Here is a 21,312-nt window from a genome sequence, read left to right on the forward strand (position 1 = left end):
GTCCCCGCTCATGCGGTGCGCGCGCGTACGCACGCTCACCCATGCTTGCCGTTTGGGTAAACAGAAATTTTTTACTTTCGAGCACGCTCAACTTGCCCGCAAGGCCCCCCCTCCCTCCCCCGCGCTGCCGAAATAGCCAGGACACCCGGCACTCATGCTTGGAAAGCTGGTGATGTCACCGCTCTCAAGCATGAGCGCGGTCTGTGCTTGCGGGGCTGCAGCCTAAGGCCAAGCTCACACTGCCTGCTACAGCCGTGCGCCTCCGCCGCACGCTCCTGCAGCCCAGCGATCTTTGCTCAAGCTGTAGGAGTTGGGTCGCGGCGGGGGCGTGAACAAAATTCACCTTCAGACCGGGTGGGGGGGGGGGGGTAGTGTGTGCAGCGGGGAGCGGGGACCTGTGTGTCTGTGTCACCGAAGCTAGTTTTATTTCAGTTCTGCCCCCCCCCACAATTTCAGCAGCCAATCAATGCAAAACGCCTGGGCATTGATTGGCTGCTGAAATTGACGTCGCGCTGCTGCAGCCGGAGATCACAGATTGAAAAGACTCCCGCGACTGCAGCAGCGTCGACGCCGTACTTTGCAGCCAATGGTAGTTTCAATACTGAACCATTGGCATCTGTAACGAACGCGCGTCACGTCATGTATCATGCTGTGTGAGCGGGGCCTAAGTGTCTCTCTTCTGGCACACTGGCAGAAATAGGGGCAATAGGTACAGCACCCCAACATTAGGTCAATAAATATGTACAGCTGGTGGGTATGCTTGTCCCAGGACAAACAAAGCCTCTACTTATCTGATTTAAAAAAATAAATCAAATGATTACCCATTAAACATATTTTATGAATTATTATTGCTCCCTAGTATGCAAACACAGACTCGGCAACTCTCCAAGCAAGCTTATTTTCAATAGGACACGCCTCCTTTTCCCGAGCCAATCATTCAGCAATTTCCGCCAATCTCTTTCTCTTTTCGCCCGCTCCGAACAACTTCGGCTATTTCCGCCAATCTCCGACTCTCCTCGCACTCCCCGAACATCCTCGGCTATTTCCGCCAATCTCCGACTCTCCTCGCCCGCTCCGAATGTTCTCGGTTGTTTCCGACAACTGTCTCCCCTCTCTCTTTTCAAAGCTGTGCTACGTTTTGTTCTCGCGCCGACCCCCGTCTCTCCTCCTTCCCTTGCGCGCGACGGAATACTGCGCTCTGATTGGTACGATCTGTAAAGCCTCGGCCCACCCCCCCCCCCCGATCGGTTTCTCGCGCCTCCCCCTACTCCTCAGATTATCATCGGCCGCCCGAGAGGACCTGTCACAGAGAAGAACGGACCTGCGCCTCGCCACGCATCCTAGACACTCACGGTAGGAATCCGTCCCTCGGTGTGTGAGGGCGGGTTACGTGGAGAGTGGGGAGGAGTAGAAAGGGAAAACTGCCCACTCCTCCCCCGGTAACCGTCTCCCTCAGTGGTTAATGACAGCCAGGCTCCGCTTTCCCGTTGTGGGGGCTCCGGCCTGACTTTCCCGCAGACACCGAGCTGCTTTTGTGACTAGGGGGCCGCAAACCGTTGCTTGGCGCAGGGGAAAGGAGGGGGTTTCACGTTGATGAAGGGCTGGAAAGACATGATGAGGTGCTGTGTTGGGGGGTGGGGGGGGAGAGAGGGGATTTATTGCTGGTGTAGCGGGGGTTGCTGCAGAGTGGTGGGAGTGGTCGTTTTTTGGAATGGTAGAGGGTGCTGCAGGGCAGGATTGAGGTGGGGAGAGCTGTGTGTGCTGGAGGTGTTGTAGCTGGGTTTGAGGTACAGTGTGCTATGGGAGGACAGGGGAGACCTTACTGGAATTGCAGATAGTATGACTAGGCTGAATTGAGGTGCAACGATAGTACAGGTTACTGGGGGGCGGGGGGGGGGGCACCGAGAGCATAGGAAGGATGGAGGTGCCTGGCCTGAATAAAATAGGTGTTGTTTATGTTGAGAGGTGGTGATGCATTGTATTGTTGTGATAGCAATGTATGCTGAGCTGACTGGGAATCCCTAATGGGCACCGCATGTGTATCGGCAGGGTAGAAATGGCCATAGTGCAGCAGGGCTGAAGAGTAAAAGTGTATGAGTTGCATGGAGACCAGTCATTACTTGGATGGATCCAGGTGCAATGTCCGTTCTGTAAGAGGATGCAGCAAAACAAGGCTGAGGTGATGAGCTGGATGTGTAGAGGCCGAAATATTTGTGTCAAATCTGTGATTGGAGTAAATAAAGCAAGGTGTGACTGGATAGGGTTGGGGTGCAGACTGATGTGAGTCTACTCTTTGAGAGGTGCAGTGGTAGATGTCTGTATAGTGGGTAACGCAGACCATAGTTATAGTGGGTAACTTGTACTGTATGGGAGGTAGTGCAGAATAAAGAAACCACACTGTTTAGATGGTCCAGGCTCACATATGGAGTGCGCTGTGGGGCACAAAACAGATGTAGTAGTAGATCTGCTTGTGTGTTGTTGGCAAGGGGTCATTAGTGGGTTCGGATGGGTGGGGATTACAGTTCTCTACCAGCAAACAGGGTTGAGTTATATCTGTTTAGAGAACATGTATGGTCACAAGTGGGTTGTTTGGGCTGTTGCTTCAGGAGAAGATGTACTGTTGTCTGCGTTGCAGAGATTTGGACAGAGTACAGTTCTGTATCTGCTAAGGCAGTGTCACATTTGCAGGGAGCATTTGTATTTGTCCTGATGGATGTGCTGTGACAGTTGTGCTGCCTGTACTAGAATTCATAGGACAATATTAAGGTGCAGCGGCAGAAAGCTAGGAAATAGTAGATAAATAGGGCATGCTGCTATCTAGGAATCGGTTGCAGGGCATGCTGCTATTAGCATTGGTGTTGCAGGACAGACAGCCTTGGTGTGCAGTAGTTGAACAGGGCACGACGAGTGAGGTGCATATTAAGTTAATGCTCCATGGGACTGACTGGCCGCTTTTCCAGTAGACAAACCACTTTCCATTTGTCCAAGTGATGTCATTGCTGTCTGGTGGAGATTGGAAATATTATGAAGTAAATATTTACCAATAATTACAAACCCATCATTCAGTTTGCAGAAGGAGCTGTTCAGGGAAACTCATGCAAATTGAAATTTGCTTTCCGTATCGTCTGAAATCCTCTACAAACATGATTTTCCTGAATGGACTGCAGCTTGTTAGAGGTCGGAAGAACATCAATATATAGTATATACTGTATGTCCGGTTGTGTGTATGAGGATCTATAAAAGGTATGATGGCCCACTAAATAAAAATGTATCTGCCACCCTGACCTTGGATAAAGTGGCATTGCTAAGTGGTCTACATGAGGTCAGTTGTGAAACTTTATTTAATTGCCCCCCACCCAAAGTTGGTCAATAAACCGATGATTGTAATATCGCAATAATAAATATGAATGTGGGTCGAAATTATTTTTAACATGGTATTAGTCAGTTAATGGCATTATTGATGTTTTATGGATATGTAGTCTACGATGTGGCTTTTTGAGAAATGTAAATGGCATTGGCACCCATCCCTCAAGAATAGGGCACCCTCATTCCTCAGATAATCGATTTAGCTTGAGTTTTCCACCTTCCTTTCAATCCCTACCTCCATCTCTGATGTTTTTAGGGATATGTGGACATAAGTGTTTTTATTTATTGTAAAATATATTGTAAAACCTTTCATTAGGTAAAACCTTTCAATACATGTTAGCAATACTGTTCAAAGTAGTTTTTGTAAACATCTGTGTAAATATAAAAGATATATTTTAAATTAAAACACAATGTCAACCACAAATAATATTGTCATGATTAACTACTTTGGTATTGATGACCTTTTTTTTGTTACTGCCCAATCCATATTTGCCACATAAGCAATTTATGTAGAAGATCTTTTTTGTTCTATTTCTTGTAGTTCTTAATTGTTTTTTCTCAGTCGGTTGTGCATTATTCCTAGCCGATGTCGCACAGTCTCCTGTTCTGATTGCTTCGCAAAAGACCCAAGCTATAACCCAGTGCATTGCAGGCCCCTTCCAACAATGAAGGTGTTGATTTAAAAAAAAAAAAAAAAAAAATCTGTGTCAGTCTCGCCTATGTGACCTTCGGCACGTCCGTTAGTCTCACTGTACCTCTGTTTATCCACTTCTACTAAGATAATGTTAGTCTCATTGCTCCTTGTATTGTATGTCTTTATTTATATAGCGCCATAAATATACATAGCGCTTCACAGTAGTAATACATGTTGTAATCATATAAATAACAAATCATATAAATAACAGGTCATGGGAATAAGTGCTTCAGACATACTGTAAGAGTAACATTAAGGAAGGAGTCCCTGCTCCGAGGAGCTTACATTCTAATTGGTAGGTAGGGAACGTATAGAGACAGTAGGAGGGAATTCTAGTAAGTGCGTCTGCAGGGGGCCAAGCTTTATGTGTCGTGTCCAGGATTATCCACGGTGCTACTCATATGCTTCTTTAATCAAATGTGTCTTAAGGTGAGTCTTAAAGGTGGATAGAGAGGGTACTAGTCGGGTATTGAGGGGAAGGGCATTCCAGAGGTGCGGGGCAGAAAGTGAGAAAGGTTTAAGGCGGGAGAGAGATTTGGATACAAAGGGGGTAGAAAGAAGACATCCTTGAGAAGAACGCAAGAGTCGGGATGGTGCATAGCGAGAAATTAGGGCTGAGATGTAAGGAGGGGCAGAAGAGTGTAAAGCTTTAAAAGTCAGGAGGAGAATTGAGTGTGAGATGCGGGATTTGATCTGAAGCCAGGAGAGGGATTTCAGGAGGGGAGACAGATTTAGGAAAGAGTAGAGTGATTCTGGCAGCAGCGTTTAGGATAGATTGTAAGGGAGACAGGTGAGATGCAGGGAGGCCGGACAGCAGGAGGTTTCACTTCATTGCACTTCGCTCACTTCATTGAAGGCTGCCACGCAGGCGAGAGTTTAGGAACTATGCTGCCAAGATTACGCACTGTAAATCTCCATGGGATTGAACAGTGGCACATGACTCAAATATATTTATTCTCCGTTTAGCCTGTTCATCGTTTGGTTAATTTCTACAGTGCTGCCACTTGTCCAGATTGCCGTTTGGAAATGCTGCTTGAAACCATTATAAAGCTTTATAATTAATTGTTGGCCCTTTCAGCAGTCAGGAGGTTAACAGAAAGTTCCTCTTCCTCTAAACTTCTGTAGCCTTTTTGAGACAGCTGGGATTATTTTCAGGTAGGCTGACTAGTTTGAGACAAGCCTCCTTTGTGCAGCTGGGCAGTCACAGCCTCCGGTTTCAGCTTTCCTGCTCGCTCAGATGGGAGCGATGTGTTCCCAGTCATGGTTATTGAATGGAGAATTCATGGGCGGTGGGAGCAAGAGGCTGGAGAGCACTTATAATGCTGGTTTTAGTGATTTCCTTAACCCACTCGATATTTGTGTGCGCGCCTGACAGTTGTGCTATCTGTATTAATATTATGATAGGAAGGAATCTAGTTTTAGAAATGTATATGTTAAATACTTTCATTGGTTAGTTAGTGGAAAATTCTGTACAAGAAAATAAAATCAGAGGTAATTGCTATTGAATTCTTCCGCTCGTAAATTGCATGACTATAACACACTGTTTTGAGAAGTGAAATAAGTGTTCTGAAATGATTTGAATTGAAGTGATGGTGGCAGATTTAGTGATGGGTGTTTGTACTGGACTGGTAATAAAGTAGATTGGTTTTGTTTGTTGTGACACATTTTGTTGTATCACTTAAGTCATTTCTCGTTATTTCTTCATATAAACACTCAAGACAGAAAAAAGTTCTCAGATTCAGACAATTTTCTTATGTCAGCGTGTGATGTGCTAAATTATGTAATTGCTAAGCTGTTTGTACTTTAGAGCAGGGGTGAGCAAACTTTTTATGCCGAGCCCCCCTTTTTATCCATGAAATTTCTCGGGCCCCCCCTGCCTGATGTAATCAAAATCCCATGAAAAAAAACCCTTTATTAAACGGTATACAATGTAAATACAAATATGTCTAAGGCCGCGCATATAGTGCCCGCGACGTCACCCGTCGCCGCTAGCGAAAGTTGTATTTCGCTTTGCGGCGGCGGCGTGGGCGACCAGGCCATTGATTGGTTCAGGGGCTGTCATATGAGGCGACAGCCCCTTAAAAATCAAATATTGCCGGCTTCAAAAAATCGCGTCGCCACGTCACGCTTACTATAAGCGCACGCGGCGGCGACAATGCATGTTTTAGGGCGACGTTGCGTCGCCGGCACTATAAGCGCAGCCTAAATACTTACATACTTCAACAGCTCGCTCTTGCAAAATTAGGCTGCGTCCACGCTGCCGCTGAGAGCGGTGACATCGCCAACTCTCCAAGCATGAGCACAGGGTGTCCTGCATAATTTTGCAAGCACGAGCGGGGAAGTGTTTACACTTTTTTTTATTATTTCTGTACATTCATAGTATGATTGATATATTGGCAGCCTACCCTCACACTTGAAGAGGATCGCAGCGAAGCAGGTTGCCAGCGGAGGAGAGCAGGACCACAGCGCTATTGTAGGCAGACACCGGAGGGAGGGGCGTTTGACATCACAGCGCTGGGGCATGCTCCTCCGCGTACCTCCGAATCACGTGGCCCAACCTCCACTATTCTATTTGGCCGCCCGCGCGCGCACATCTTTTTCGCCTGCACAACCAGGTTTTGCTGCACGCGCCCCGCCTAAATAATCTTGCGCCTGGGGCGTCCCCCCCTCAGTTTGTGCAACGCTGCATTCAATCACAACACCCACAACCAACACACACACACACAACACACACTCAAATCACAAGCAACACAGCACACACTCAATCACTACACACACACAGTCACAACCAACACTCACATAATCACCACCAACACACACAACACTCAATCCCAACACCCACACCCACACACATACACACACACACACACACACACAACAATCCATATATATATATATACACACACACACACACACACACACACACACACACACACATAGAGAGATATACACACACACACACACACATTCACATTCACATACTTTATATATACACACACACACGCATACATATATAGATACACACACACACACACACACACACACACATACATACAAAACACATACACACACATATACACACACATACATATACACACACATTTCTACATATACACACACATTTCTACATATACACACACACACACATACATATACACACACACATATACACATATACACACATACATATACACACACATTTCTACACACACACACACACACACACACACACACACACACACACACACACACACACACACACACACACACACACACACACACACACACACACACACACACACACACACACACACACACACACACACACACACACACACACACACACACTGGGTGGAGGGAGTAACTAAACCTGCTCCGGTCCCCCCATGTGCAGCTGAAAACGGGCGGGTAAAAGACAGGAGGAGGAGAAGGGCTTGTCTGTGTGCAGGGAAGGCCCCGCGGCAAGGCCCCGCCCCCTCTGCAAGGCCCCGCCCCCTCTGCAAGACAGCAGAGAACTGGAAGCAGCCTGTGCACAGCTCTGCCCGCCCCCAGGTTTCTCCACACGCAGCCTGCGCCCCCCCTACATAATCTTGCGCCCCCCCAAGGGGGCGCGCCCCCCAGTTTGCGCACCGCTGCTTTAGAGCATGAACTCTCTGTTAGTTTACAATGAAGTATGACATTCTTCTTGATCGATCTAAACATCTTGTGTGTGGTTTTTTTTTTCTCCCCTACCACTCACCTTTTACATTTCCATTTTTAACTTGATCACGTACTGCATTCTAGAACTCTTCAGTATATTCTTTATTTTATAGCACTCATAAAGTAAAATATTGTTTTTGGAAACAATCAATGCTTAAAACAGTACTTATCATTGCAATACTGACATCTGTGCAGCATCCCCTTTCAGCTAAATGTGAGTCTCATCCTAGCTCCTAATGAGATCAGTATTTTATAGTTCACAATATTTGTGGTGCTATTCTGAATTGTGGCGGCTTCTGCGTCCCACGGCTGCACACACCTGTGGGATCGCAGCTTCTCCCTCTATGTAGGTCGGAAGTCTTTGACCTTGTGGGGATGGGACCTTTAAAGAATCCTTCTATTTACTCCTGGCCAGTGATTTTTCTGTTCTACCTGGAGGTAAGGTGGAAGGCAGTTTTTTTTTCTTCGTTTTTTTTATTTTTTATTACAGGTTTTGGTATTTTTCTGAGGTGAGGATTTTACGTATGGAAAACTTGCATGGTGATCCTGTTAGGCCGCGTCCATGGTCGGCGAGACCGTGCGGCGCAGTGCGCGTGCGGCGAGATCACAATGCCTTAAGGCAATGATCGCGGCCATAGACCGTGCGAGGAATCGGATAAATTTGATTCCACGGCGCGACTGCCAGGTCACGTGAGCCGTTTGCCCAAAGAGGGTGAACCAGCTCCGTGACGTCACTGCCACCCCTCCCCGTCGCGTCTACCCAGGCAACAAAACACTGCTGCGAAAAATGTGGGTGATGTCACGCGCACCGTTGCGAGCGCGCGGTCACCATAGACCCAGCCTTAAGGATTTTCCATACCTACTGTATAACAGCGCTGTGTGTAGTAGTTAAGTTGTCATATCATTTTTAATATTTCATTTTCTCCCCTCTCCTTTGGTCACATGCAGTGGCACAAAGTAGTAGTTCAACATAAGCAGACAGACTGTGACTTTCGATAGAGGTTATGCACAGAGGAGGTGGAACAGTTGCTGGTATTAGGACTGGGCCGTGGTTCTTACCAGAGTCGGGCTTCGTCAGTCCACTCAGCAATGTTACCATCTCACCAGCATCGGTGTTCATGCGCACACTTGCGTCACTTTTGGGTTTAGAGTTCAAGTGTAGGATGTTTCTTCCTGGTGTAAAACCGCCATCATGAAATGTTTGAATCCTAAAAGCAAACCTCAGTTTGCGTTTTGGGATGGAACCTTCTACCTCTACAGTACCTTTTGTAGATTCTGATCATGAAGAGTTACCTTCTTATTCAGGCAAATAAGGGGAGTCTAAAGAATATTTTTTTTTCTCTCTTAATCCCAGGGTTATTGATAAATCAAATAAATGTGTCTTATTGAAATTGAAGACCCTAAAATGCAAGTGAAAAGGTTTTTAGATTCCTAAAAGAACGAATGATCATTTCACTGCATTGATCTATTAAGAAAATTCCACAGAAGGGATATGCCAGGTAAGATGATGCCTACCAGACTATTGAACCCCTTGAGTGCCCCAAGATGTACCTTAAACATTTTAAGAGCCGCCACTCTAGGGGCCCCATGGTGATCATGGTACATCATCCTAGAACACGCATAGTCTATGGGGAGATCACGGTGACCGCCATCAGAAAGGAAGTGGAGTGTTCACTTCCTGGATTGGACTTGTTGGCGACTACCGGATCGCTTCCCCAAAATACCACTTCTTTAAAAGAAGTTAATAGATTACAAGCATTTCAAGATGAATGCAGTAAAATCTTTTAGAAATATAGGTCTCACAGTTTTTTAGAATTTTAAATGGAAAAACGTCACCTACTGATGGTCTTGCACTTTAGTTAAAATCAATAACAAATTAATCATTATTTACTATGGAGTTTTACCTCCTTGTAGCAGCACATCCACGGGTAGGAGACCAGGGCAACACAAGGGGAGTAGAGAAACTAAAATAACGTTTACTAATAAACACCAAACTCAAATGTTTCATATTAAATACATGATAATTAAAAAAATAAAGTAAAAACATACTGATTCTTGTTGAGAAAAAATAAATAGGCACGAACAGGAATTCTTAATTATAAATCTCTTGAAACCCAAATACTTAATGGCCATACTAGACTTCAAGGAGGTTTATCTGCATATTCTGATTTGCAGCTCTCACCAGAAGTTCTTGAAATTCTGTTCAGTCTTGAACTACGAACATTAAGCACTTCTTCTGTTATTCAGCTCTCCCATTCACCCTGTCATCAGTACCAGTGTAATCACCAAAGTAATGGTGGAAATAGCATTGCGCCTGGAAGGCAGTGCGGGTTATTCTATACTTGGACAAATAGGTTATGATGGCAAGCTCGCATGACCAATAGAAAAAGCATATTTCAAGTCCTTGATTTATTTTTGAGTATCAAAATAATTTAAGTTTGCTTTTTCCAAAAATATTATATGCTGGTCAAGGAGTGCAAGAGAGGGAGACCTCAAAGATAGTCTTCAATAAGAAACTGTATGAAGCAGTGGTTCCTTTTGCACAAAGAAACTATTATTTATTAACTTGGCACAGGAAAAGCTTTTTCCTCTACAAGAAAATGTATTCTCCCAGCACCAGTCAAGTTGTCCTTCTGATGATGGAAAGATTTAAAAAAAAAAAAAAAAAAAGTTTCTGCCGTTGCCCATTACTGAGGCGTTTGCCACCCCGAACAAAGCGGGAGATTCAGGATTGTAGATTCTTGATGGGAATTGGGAGGACTCGGAACAGATACAGTAGTCTGCGCAGGAGGTTCATCTTGATAGATGATTCGTCCGACCCACGATATGCAATATTTATTCCAGGATTCCAAATCTTTCTTAAGGTCCATAATAGTTTTTGAGGACTTACATTTGTAGTGGGAGTTAAATAAGGTTGTGAGATTAATCCCTAAGTAGGGAAGGAAGATTGCTTGCCAGGAAAAATTAAAGTTTTCCTTGAGGAAGTTTACCAGCCCCATGGAGAGGTTGATATTCAGTGATAATGATTTGGACTGATATACAGCCGTACCCTGTTATAACACGGTGCTTGGGGTCCACATAATGAGACCGCAAAATGGCTGCCGCACAAGGACCACTTCGATTTAAAAAACAAACAACAAAAAAAAACACACAACTTGGAGATGTTGTTTTTAAATCGGGAGCCACGCTCAGACCGCGTTGCAGCGGATCGCGCTATAACTGGGTTGAGCTGTATTTTGAATACTGAAACTGCACCAAAGTGATTGAAAATAAATTTGGGAGTTAGATCAATGGTTGGGACAGGCTCAATAGAATGTCATCCTCAAAAAGCAACATTTCATATTCTTTACTCCCCACAGGATTTCCCAAAATTTGAGGGTTTGCTCTAATCAGCGTCGTCAATGGTAGGGAAGATAATGGTAGGGAAGATAGGGACACACCTGCCTCTTACTGTTTGCCATCTGTATTTGCTCAGATTGGATCCAAGACCCCCGCACCCTGGCTGTCGGTGACTTGTAGAGCCCTTGGACCCCTTACATAACCCCTCCTCCCCCCATTCCCTGGAAAAAAACATATAAAAGAGAATAAGTAATTCCAGTAACGTCTGTGAAAAGTCTCTTCGGGAGAGCAGCATAGCGGGTGTCTTTGAAGTACGAGTTGTGTGGGTCAGGTCCACGATTTTCCGAACATTATAAGGAGCATCCAAACTTCCAGTGACAAAGGCACTTCAGCACTGAATCCCTTCAGTATGTAAACATTGTAGACAGAAAAACAGGACTGGATAAGGGGGTAGATAGACTGATGAATGTAGTAAAGTCCCCAGATGGACCAATGATCCCTGAAGGGTAAGGTGTGTGGTTAGAAAACCCCCACCAAACCTCATTGGGATGGTTCCTGGACTCACAATAAGTACTCCCAAATGATAAGAAAAGTACTCACAGAAACTCCTTGGTCCTGACAGGCGTGCAGCCCAGTGTAGAGATGCTGGTCTGGAAAAACAAAAGGAGATACTGGCGCACAGCCAAGAGTGGGTCCCAAACAGATTGAATTGAAAAATTGTGCTTTATTAATCCATCTAAAAAAGTGGAGGCACACACCCTCCTACGCAATTCGTGTTACAAAACGCATATGCCTATTGAGCTTGACGAAGCCGCTCAGTCGGCGTTGCTCTTAATCATGAGGAAGAGTGTTACTGCGAGGGTGCCGCGGTCTGCAGTGTAGCTGCTCTGGACATTTTACATGTGAGTGTACATTGGCTGCTATTGTGTCAAATGTTTATGCCAACCTGAAATACGCTCCATTTATCCCCTTGATCATTCGGGGGAGTTGTGAGGAAGTGCTCAGTGGAACAGTGCAGTCCATGAGAAAATCTTGAAGTGTTCCAGTGCTTTGGAACAGAGGACTTCTCTTCTTAGAAATTCCTCACAGAACTTTCTATTGGCCTGTACCAACACTTGGCCGTGTAAGTAATCATTTTCATATATCTTTTATAAAATCCTCCACTCCACTCTGACATGACCAAGATGTGATTTTATTTACCAAGTGTGTTATTTGCCGTTGATTTTGTCCCTTTGCTCCCCCTTTTTCTGTTTTCACTGTCTTCTTATTAAGGATCATGGATAGATCCTTCTAGGGGTAGAGCATTTGGCTGATCCGTTCCAGACACATCATACTTTGGGGAACCATTGTGCCTCCACCGATACGGTAATATTATACATCTTCATCCTTCCGCCCATTTAACATAGAGTTAGCGCCTGTCTTTTTTCACCGTCCAAAAAAAATAGTCTATGCAAGATTACGAGGTGCCGAGAAAGTATAGTCCCTACCTAATTCCTGGATTCGGTGTTCTCCATATGTCGACCAGTTGGAGATCCTCCATGAAATCCATTAAAATCCTGGACCCAAGAGGTGCAGATCCCTGGGACTGTCTTGTGCAGGATCAGTTGAGCCGCCACAATCTGGTGCTCTTCCTGACATTGTTGAGGATGGTAGAAAATTCCTTGCAAAAAGGACCCCCTGCAGTGTTGGGGCATAGACATTTGGCAATGTAACCTGCGTCCCGTCAAGCACGCCCACTAGAACAGCGTACCTGCCCTCCTATTTTTTTTGATCATGTTGGGCTTGAATGTAACCGTGTTGCAAAAGAAAAGGGAGACCCCCCCCTTAACCAGAGCTGAGGTGTGGTATCCCAGAGGAAATTGTTTATGGAAAAATTTGGAAGTGGAGCAATTGCCGAAATGCGTCTCTTGAAAAAAAAAAAAAAAAACCTACGTCCGCTGCCTTTTTTTTTTTTTTTTATAATTTGAGGAAACTAGTCTGCGTTTTTGTGGGCCGTTAAACCCCTTGACATGAGAGAGTAGTTTGACGCCAGGATAAGGGCATTATTGAGAAGCGAATATATGCAAGAATGTGGGAGATAATTACAAACCTGGAATTCATTAAAATATGAGAGGCATCAGATTGGAGAAATCTTTTGGCAGCCAACAATAGGTCGAACCTGTGCAGTGATAGTAGAAAGAAAGGGGAATGAACCCCAAATGTCCTGTGCTCTAACAAGTGTAATAGACTGTTTGTAAGCATGCAACCTCTATATGTATAGAAAAGTTTTTAGGCAATGATGCTGCAGAATAACCAATAAAATGAATGATATCAATTGGGGGGAAGGTGTTGAATAACAGACTGACCCGGGTGGGGGGCTGATGAGCAGAAAATAGATAGAGGCAAGAGGGGAAGCCACGTTAGAAGCCTCCCTCATGAACTCACGGCAGTCTAAATCTGCTGCCCTTACCCGACCCGATCTCCTCACCGCCCGTCTTGTGCACCTGTCCCCGCTCCACGAACACTCCACGCAGTGTATGGTGTATGATGTCGTCTCACTGCTTCTCCAGGACAGATCCCAGCCGTCTGTGCCGTCTTGCACACCTTTCACTGCTCCACGGGTACTCCGCGAGGTGTATGGCGTTGTCTCACTGCCTCTCTGGGCAGGTCCCAGCAAGCCGTGCACTCCGACGCTACTCACGCTCGGGGGGCAGACGTCAAACGCTGGAAGGGATACACGGCTCCCTAAGCAGCAGGATCGCCAGCGTGCTGCAGCCAGATAGTAGAAATGGTAGAAATGGATTGATGGCGGTCACTGCATAATGGAACTCAGCCAGGGAAAGGTTAAAATGTTCTCTCTGTAATGTGCAGCATCGTGAAATAAAGCTGATTTTAACCTTTCCCTGGCTGAGTTCCATTATGCAGTGACCGCCATCAATCCATTTCTACCTGTGCAGTGATAGTGCCGGAGTAGAGAGGAAGGGGCATGGAACAATACTGACAGGGCTAGGGCAAAAACATCGGTACGGAAGTGGGGAAACAAGAGAGAACAAGGGGGTGGGGTTAGGAATTAACATATGCAAGACACATGAGAAAAAAAAAAAAAAGTAGGCCAGAGCTGTACTGAGTAAATGCATGCCAATAGTGACCTTAGGGGTTATAGAACCACAGCACTGGAGCCGCAGAGCTCTAGGGCTATTCTCCAAGAATGTCTATGTAAACAATAACCATATTTACAACCAGACTTGAGGTAAATATAGGGGTAGTAACATAGCAGACCCACCCTTGCGAACGGGGAGGTGCCCCCGATGGGGACCCATGAGCTCATGGATTGTTGATATATCCCTGTTTACCTGGAACTTGCATCTTGGATTGCTCATGAACCTAATTGGTGTGGGCACGTTATCGTGGATGGGTGAGTTTGGGTAGTTTGGATTAAACTGGGCTATGGTACCCCCAAGTACATAAACTTAGGTTGGCCTTCTGGAGTCTCGACTGAACAGCCTGCAGCTGTTCATTCGTGTGATTTTGGAATCTGCCTCAAACCAATAGGAATCTTGGAAGTGGCTCACTGTTGAGCCTAGCTGGGGAGTTTCGTCCCTGTGACCATGACGTCTGTTGCTATGACTGGGTTGGGAGGGATCCCGATGTCTGCCGCAAGTTTCCCAGAGTCTTCACCCTAGACAATGGCTGTGGGCCTCGCGAGGGGACCTGAGCGGTCCGTCAAAGGACCCAAGGCTCCCCCTGGAACACCCACTTTTTCCAAAAACTGGTCGGCTTCCGCTGGGTATTTGTGATTAGGGTACCATTCTTTATTACTATCAAGCGGAATGGAAATCCCCATCTGTAGCTGATGGAATTGTCCCGAAGCGTGGCCGTGATCTGCTTAAGGCCCCGCACAGTGGTGCGTGCGCACGTTCGGCACTCTTTGATGTTGCTGTATGACAGTTTTCAGTCTACAAACGACTCCTGCCGGCGAAGTACAGCGTTGACGCTGCTACACTTGAGGGAGACAACTCAAGTTGTAATTTCGTGCGGCAGCAGCATCACGTGTATTTCGCCAGCCAATGAGTGAAATGTAACAAAAGAAACACCCTAGCCATGTCTGGGTCCCGCCTACAAGTAGCGTCATTCAGTCTGCTGGGGATGAGCACACATCGCCCAGCAGACAGAGGCCTGCAAACGTGGACGCGCGCACGCCAGGTCGTGAAGTAGAGTGAGCTCGGCCTAAGACTTCGGTGCCGCTGCAGTGTGTCAGGAAAGAGGTCCTGTTGAATACTCTAATTCCAGCACTGACTGACTCTGGGACTCCTCGGACCGCAGATCGTTTTGGTGCGCCCGATTATCCAGGTCCTTTTGGTGTTCGGTCGTCATCTTGAATTTTTGTGAGCATTGCAGCAGGTCCTGAGAGAGCTCTTCCTGCGTGCTAGAGAACACCAACATCTTTATTTTCTAGGTCATTAGTGCGGTTCTCTAAATGCTGAGGTCCCCCGTCAGCTCTGACTGCTTATTGGATCTCTGACTGTAGCGGTGTTTTTAGGTTTTTGTATAGTTCAGCTATATCATCCTTGATGCAGAGTTGTTGGGCCCTGCTCTCCTCCGCACTTGTGCCCGCTGGGTCATGCGAGGACCCACCATCTTGTGCGTGGGTAGGTTCATGCTTTCTTTTGAGCATGTCGGAAGTATCTCGACTGTTGTCCGTTTAAAAAAAAAAAAAATTATTTAAGGGACATCCTTGGGGAATCGAAGGCTCAACTCGACACTTCTTGTACCTTGGGTCTGCTGAAGGTTCCAGATTGTGGCATGGTGCGCGTGAAGTGCGCTTTTCTGTAGCGAAGCTCATCTGCTAGGCTGCCATGATTTTCTGTGCTGCTAAGGTAGGTCTTTTTAAGTGGATTCATTGACACACATAAGATGCCCTGTGAATCTGGTTGGATCGCATATGACACTTTATTATTGCATTCGCGGCTTCGACATACTGTGTATATGTTTTTAGTTGTTTAATGAAGTTGTGGAAGCTTTCTCTAGCCTGGGATATTTCAGCAGAAGTCTGTGATAAGACTATTAGGGATGGCCAGCGTGTGTTCGTGTTTTGCAGGCCCAGCCAGGCTTTATTGTATTTTCTGCTTCAAAATTGTAGATGCCTCTTTTGTATTAAAAATTTTTTAGTGCAGTTTTGGGAGCTCACTCTAGTCCACAGTATTTCAAAGAGGATTCATCTGGGTAAGTAGGTCTATGTGGCTCACTGTGACATGGGTTCCTGCGTCAGGCTTCCATTTTAGACTGAGCTGTGATTTTTGGGTTATATACAGTAGATAGTTTATAGAAAGGAAATGTCTTTAATGAAAAAATTTATAACGGGGGGTGGGGGGGGAAATCTGGTAACTTTGATCTGTGTATTTTATTGTCAGTCTCTGCCCTTCCAGCTGCCAGGGAGGCCTCTTTCAGGCCTAATTTTCGGGTTGGGAGGTGCCCTACTTCAGTCTCTCTTGTAGGGGCCTCGGTCTCTGTTCGACCACCCACCTTATCTCTCCCTCTATCTACTCCTGTTTGGGTGGTTGCGAGCCTCACGCACGCCGTAGTGTTCTTCACGCCTGTGCTCCTGGCTGTCCCGTGACGTCCCTCAGGGCACCGGGTGTATCGGGATTAGAAAGACACAGGCCTCGGCATTCAAGTGGGCTGGCCTGGTCTTCCGAAGCAGCCTGGGGATTTCACTGCCCTTCGAGCACCCTCACTCACCAGTCTAGCAGCCGGTACCTACCTCTGCCCTACTCCGTCAGCCTTATGCTTGGCAGCACGGTTCACCTTGGTCGCCCTGCAGACCCTCTGAGTTACGGAGCCGGTTCTCCTCCTCCCCGGCCTATGTGTGCCACCCAGTCTCGGCAGCCATCTTGCGATCCGGCTGCAGTTGTGCGGTGCGGAGGGGGCCCTGGGGAAGAGAGGCAATTGGGCACCATTGAGACCCGAAATCTGATTATGCAAAAGCTATCTTGTTAATAGCTGTGGGTTACAGTGCCAAGCCCTGTAGTACTAGAGCCGCTCTCTCGCTCATCTATATCTATATATTGTGTAACCCTACCTAGTTCTGTCAGGTACAGATAAATCTGGTTTGGTAGCTGCTTGTGAGCAGGGCTGGCACCTTGGCAGGTAATGCCGCACTGTGTGCCTCATTTCTCAATTAGGTTGGCGGATTATTTTCTGCATAATTATGTTGCCTTATGTAATAAAAATCAATTACAAATAGGTTTTTTTGTTTTTGGAGAGGAGTAGAACAATGTTTCTTCATCTTCATTTTTGATCGATTTTTAAAAATTTTAATTTTTTTTTTATATATATACACACACACATACAGTATATATAATATATATTTGTATTAACCGTGTACAAACCACATCTTTTTAAAAGGCTTATGTTTGTCCATTTTTTTTTATTAAGTTTTTATTGAGCATTTTCAAACATACAAAATGAGGTAAACACAACATACTACACAAAAGGAAAAGGTCATAGAGTAATACAAATAGACTGGTTGTGGAACAATAGAGAGGAGGGAGAGGGGGGGAAGGGGTAGCATTTGTACCAATATCGCACTGTATTCGACAATTTAAATACCACATGTATCACTCTGTTCAAAGTATTCTAGTCTATATATGGGGATATACCTGCATGATGGAACCAAGGAGCCCAAATATTAGAGAATTGCGAGGTAGAGCCGTTCAGATAGGCTGAGAGTTTTTCCATATAGACTATATGCCAAATGTTGTTGTTTATTTGACTTAAGGATGGGGGGGGCGGTTGTTTCCAATTTTTGGCAATTGTACACTGTGTAGCGTTTAAAATTTGGGATATTACTCTAGTTTTTTTTTGGAGATATTAGCCATTGGTTTTCCTAGTAATACATATACTGGGTCGTGTGGGACAGAGATTTCTAGTATCTTGTGTATTAGGGTGAACACTTCCGTCCATGTTTGTTGGATTTTGGGGCATGACCAGAATATGTGCAGTATATTCCCCACTTCACCACAACCGTGCCAGCACAGAGGGGAAACGCCTGGGAGAAAAGAGTGCAACCTGGCAGGAGTCATACCATCTAAATATTAACTTGTAAATATTCCCTTAATTACAATGCATGATGATTTTTTTGGAAGCAGCTTCCCAGATGTCTGTCCAGGTATCGAGATCTATACAGACGTTAAGATCCTTTTCCCAGGATACCATATAGTTATCGGGATTTGGTTGTTCTTGGTAGAGGATAAACTGTGATATATTCTAGAGATAATGCCCTTTGCGTGGGGTTGGTGTAGACACCAGTCCTCAAACAAAGTCAAAGCATGGTGTTGACCTGGCTTGTAGACTGATTGGATATAGTGCCTAACCTGGAGAAATCTGAAGAATTCGGAGGAGGGGATATCGTGGTTTGTTTGTAGCGAAGCGAATGGGGGGACTTTCCCTTGGTTGAGGATATCCTTGACTCTTGTGAGTCCTTTTTGAATCCAGGTATGGGAGTGCGGGTTTCCTGAGTAAAAAGGAAGGGAGGGGTCCGAGAATAGTGGTTGCATAAGGGAAGGGGAATCGGTTAGTTGGAACTTGGTTTTGAGGGAGTCCCAGAGATTACAGGCAAAGGATATCACCGGGTTCTTGTAGGTCTCAGGTGATCTAGACTTTTTGTTGAGCCAGAGGAGATTTTTTATTTTACATGGGGAACAAATCAGGTCCTCTATCTCGACCCACCTCCTCTCGGTTGGGTTTGAATGCCAGCTAATGAGTTGCCGTAACTGTGCGGCTCTATAGTAGTTTTGTAAGTTCGGGAGAGCTAAGCCTCCTTCTGATTTGGATTTATAAAGAATATCTCTACGAACTCTGGGTCGCCTATTTTGCCAGACAAACTTCAAAATTTTCTTCTGTATATTGTTTAGGTCTTTCTGACAGATTTTAACCGGAAGAGTTTGGAAGAGATAGAGGAGTCTGGGTAGAATATTCATTTTAATGGTGGTTATTCTCCCAAACCAGGATATTATATATGGATTCAAAGTGGTTAAATCCTTAGCTATCTGGACGAAAAAGGGTTTAACATTTGCGTTGTATAAAGTTGAGTAATCTTTTGTTAATTGGACCCCTAGATATTTAATATGGTTCGAATTCCATTTAAAGTCGAAATTTAGTTGGAGTAATTTTACTAATTCTTTAGGGAGATTTAAGCTAAGGGCCATGGATTTGGAATGATTCATTTTATAACCTGAAAGGGAGCCAAATTCTGACAGGTCATGAAAAAGGTTAGGGAGGGATGTAAGAGGTTTTGAGAGCGTCAATAGTATATCATCTGCAAAAAGAGCTATTTTGAATTCTTCCTGACCAACAGGAATACCCGCAATATTGGGGTTCATCCTTATCGGCATGCTAATGGTTCTATGGCTAAGGCAAACAACAGAGATGAGAGCGGACAACCCTGTCTAGTTCCATTTGATATTGAAAAGGGATCAGATAAGGAGTTGTTCGTCCTCACCATGGCCGTTGGTGTGGAGTATAGTGTGTTTATGCTGTTTAGTATTTTAGCTGTGAATCCCATCTGCGAAAGCGTAGCTGACATAAACTGCCAGTCTAATCGATCGAACGCTTTTTCTGCGTCTAAAGAGAGTAATAGAGATGGGCACTTTGTGTTGTCAAGGGCTTGTCTGCCCAGAACAAACCCCACCTGGTCTGGATGAACCAGTTTAGGGAGGATATTATTTAATCTGTTGGCTAAGATCTTTGCATAAAGTTTTAGATCAGTATTTAACAACGAGATAGGTCTGTAGTTAGAGCACAGCAGAGGATCTTTCCCCTCTTTTGGGATTACCACTATGGTAGCGTGAAGCATATCCCTAGGAGGGGGAAGGCCTAGTAGCATCTCATTAAATACTTTGGTAAGAAATGGGAGGAGCATTGTGGAATATTTATTGTAATAAATATTAGAAAATCCACCCAGACCAGGGGCCTTCCCAATTTTCAGGGATTTTATGGCGTCCATAATTTCCAGGGGCTCTATAGTTTTTTCGAGGTTTATGATATCGTTCGGATCTAGGATGGGGAGTCGGCATTCTGCTAGGTAATTTCGAATCTTTATTGCTCTTTTGTTTTTAGCCGAGTCTCCCATTGGGCCTGGTAGGTTGTATAGGGATGTGTAATAGTCTTTAAATGCGTCGTTTATCATTTTGGGATTGTGGGATACTGAGCCATTTTTAGTGTGGATGTTGTGAATTTTAGCTTTAGCTTGTTTTTGCTTTAATTTGCGTGCCAGCATTCTATCAGCTTTATTACTTTTTTCATAGTATTTCTGTTGGGTCCATCTTATAGCTCTTTCTGCGTTTGACACCAACAAAAGGTTTAGTTCTCCCCTCACTGAGATTATCTGCCTGTAGTTTTTTCGAGATGGGTTTGATTTATGAATAAATTCTAATTCTGATAGTTTTTGTGTTAGTGTTTCAATTTGTTTTGTTTTTTCTTTTCTTTTTTTTTCTGAGAAGCCAGGGCAATCAGTTTGCCTCTTATCACTGATTTGTGGGCCTCCCAAAGGGTAAAAGAGGAAACCTCTGGGGTATTGTTTAATTCAAAGTATTGGGCCAGTTCTTTTTCTATTAGTTGGACATTTTGTAGGTTCAGTAGTAGGGATTCATTCAAGGACCACGACCTTGTAATATTTTTGGGAGTGAGGCCTACTAGTTTGGTTATAAGGGTAGAGTGGTCTGGCCAAGCAGAGGGGGCAATTACTGCTGAGGAAATATTATCGCTAATTTGTTGGTCTATTAGGATATAGTCCATTCGAGAATAGCTATTATGGGGGTGAGAGAAAAAGGAGAAATCCTTTACATTGCTATTAACTAATCTCCAGGAGTCTACCAACAATAGATCCTTGGTCATAGATACAAGTCCCTGGGTAGAGGGAACTATTTTTTGTGGCGGGGACGACGACTGGGGGATTTATCTAGATTTGGGTCCATAATTGCGTTTAGATCTCCTGCTAAAATTAAAAGGCCTTTCTGGACAGAGAGAATTAAATTTGTTAGTTCCTGGAAAAAGGATTCTTGATTTTCGTTAGGGGCATAAGTGTTGACTATTGTTATATCAGTGGAGTCCAGTGACCCTGTAATAATTAGAATTCTCCCAGCGAGATCACTTTTAATTTTATCTACTTTGAAGTTTAAGTTTTTATGGAAAAGTGTCGCTACGCCATTTTTTTTCGTGGGAGCTGATGAGTGGTA

The 21,312-nt window shown here is 44.9% G+C and overlaps 1 protein-coding gene across 1 annotated transcript in view; it reads left to right on the forward strand.

The window, feature by feature from the left end:
• The first annotated feature begins 1,099 nt into the window (after window positions 1-1,099).
• Window positions 1,100-21,312, forward strand: part of SPATS2 (spermatogenesis associated serine rich 2) — a 129,557-nt gene continuing 109,344 nt past the window's right edge. Inside the window, exon 1 of the mRNA XM_075591273.1 lies at window positions 1,100-1,353. The gene's annotated coding sequence lies outside the window, so the exon portion shown is untranslated. The remainder of the gene's footprint in view (window positions 1,354-21,312) is intronic.

The sequence above is a fragment of the Ascaphus truei genome, chromosome 3, assembly GCF_040206685.1.
Source record: "Ascaphus truei isolate aAscTru1 chromosome 3, aAscTru1.hap1, whole genome shotgun sequence".
In the NCBI taxonomy this organism is placed as follows: domain Eukaryota; kingdom Metazoa; phylum Chordata; class Amphibia; order Anura; family Ascaphidae; genus Ascaphus; species Ascaphus truei.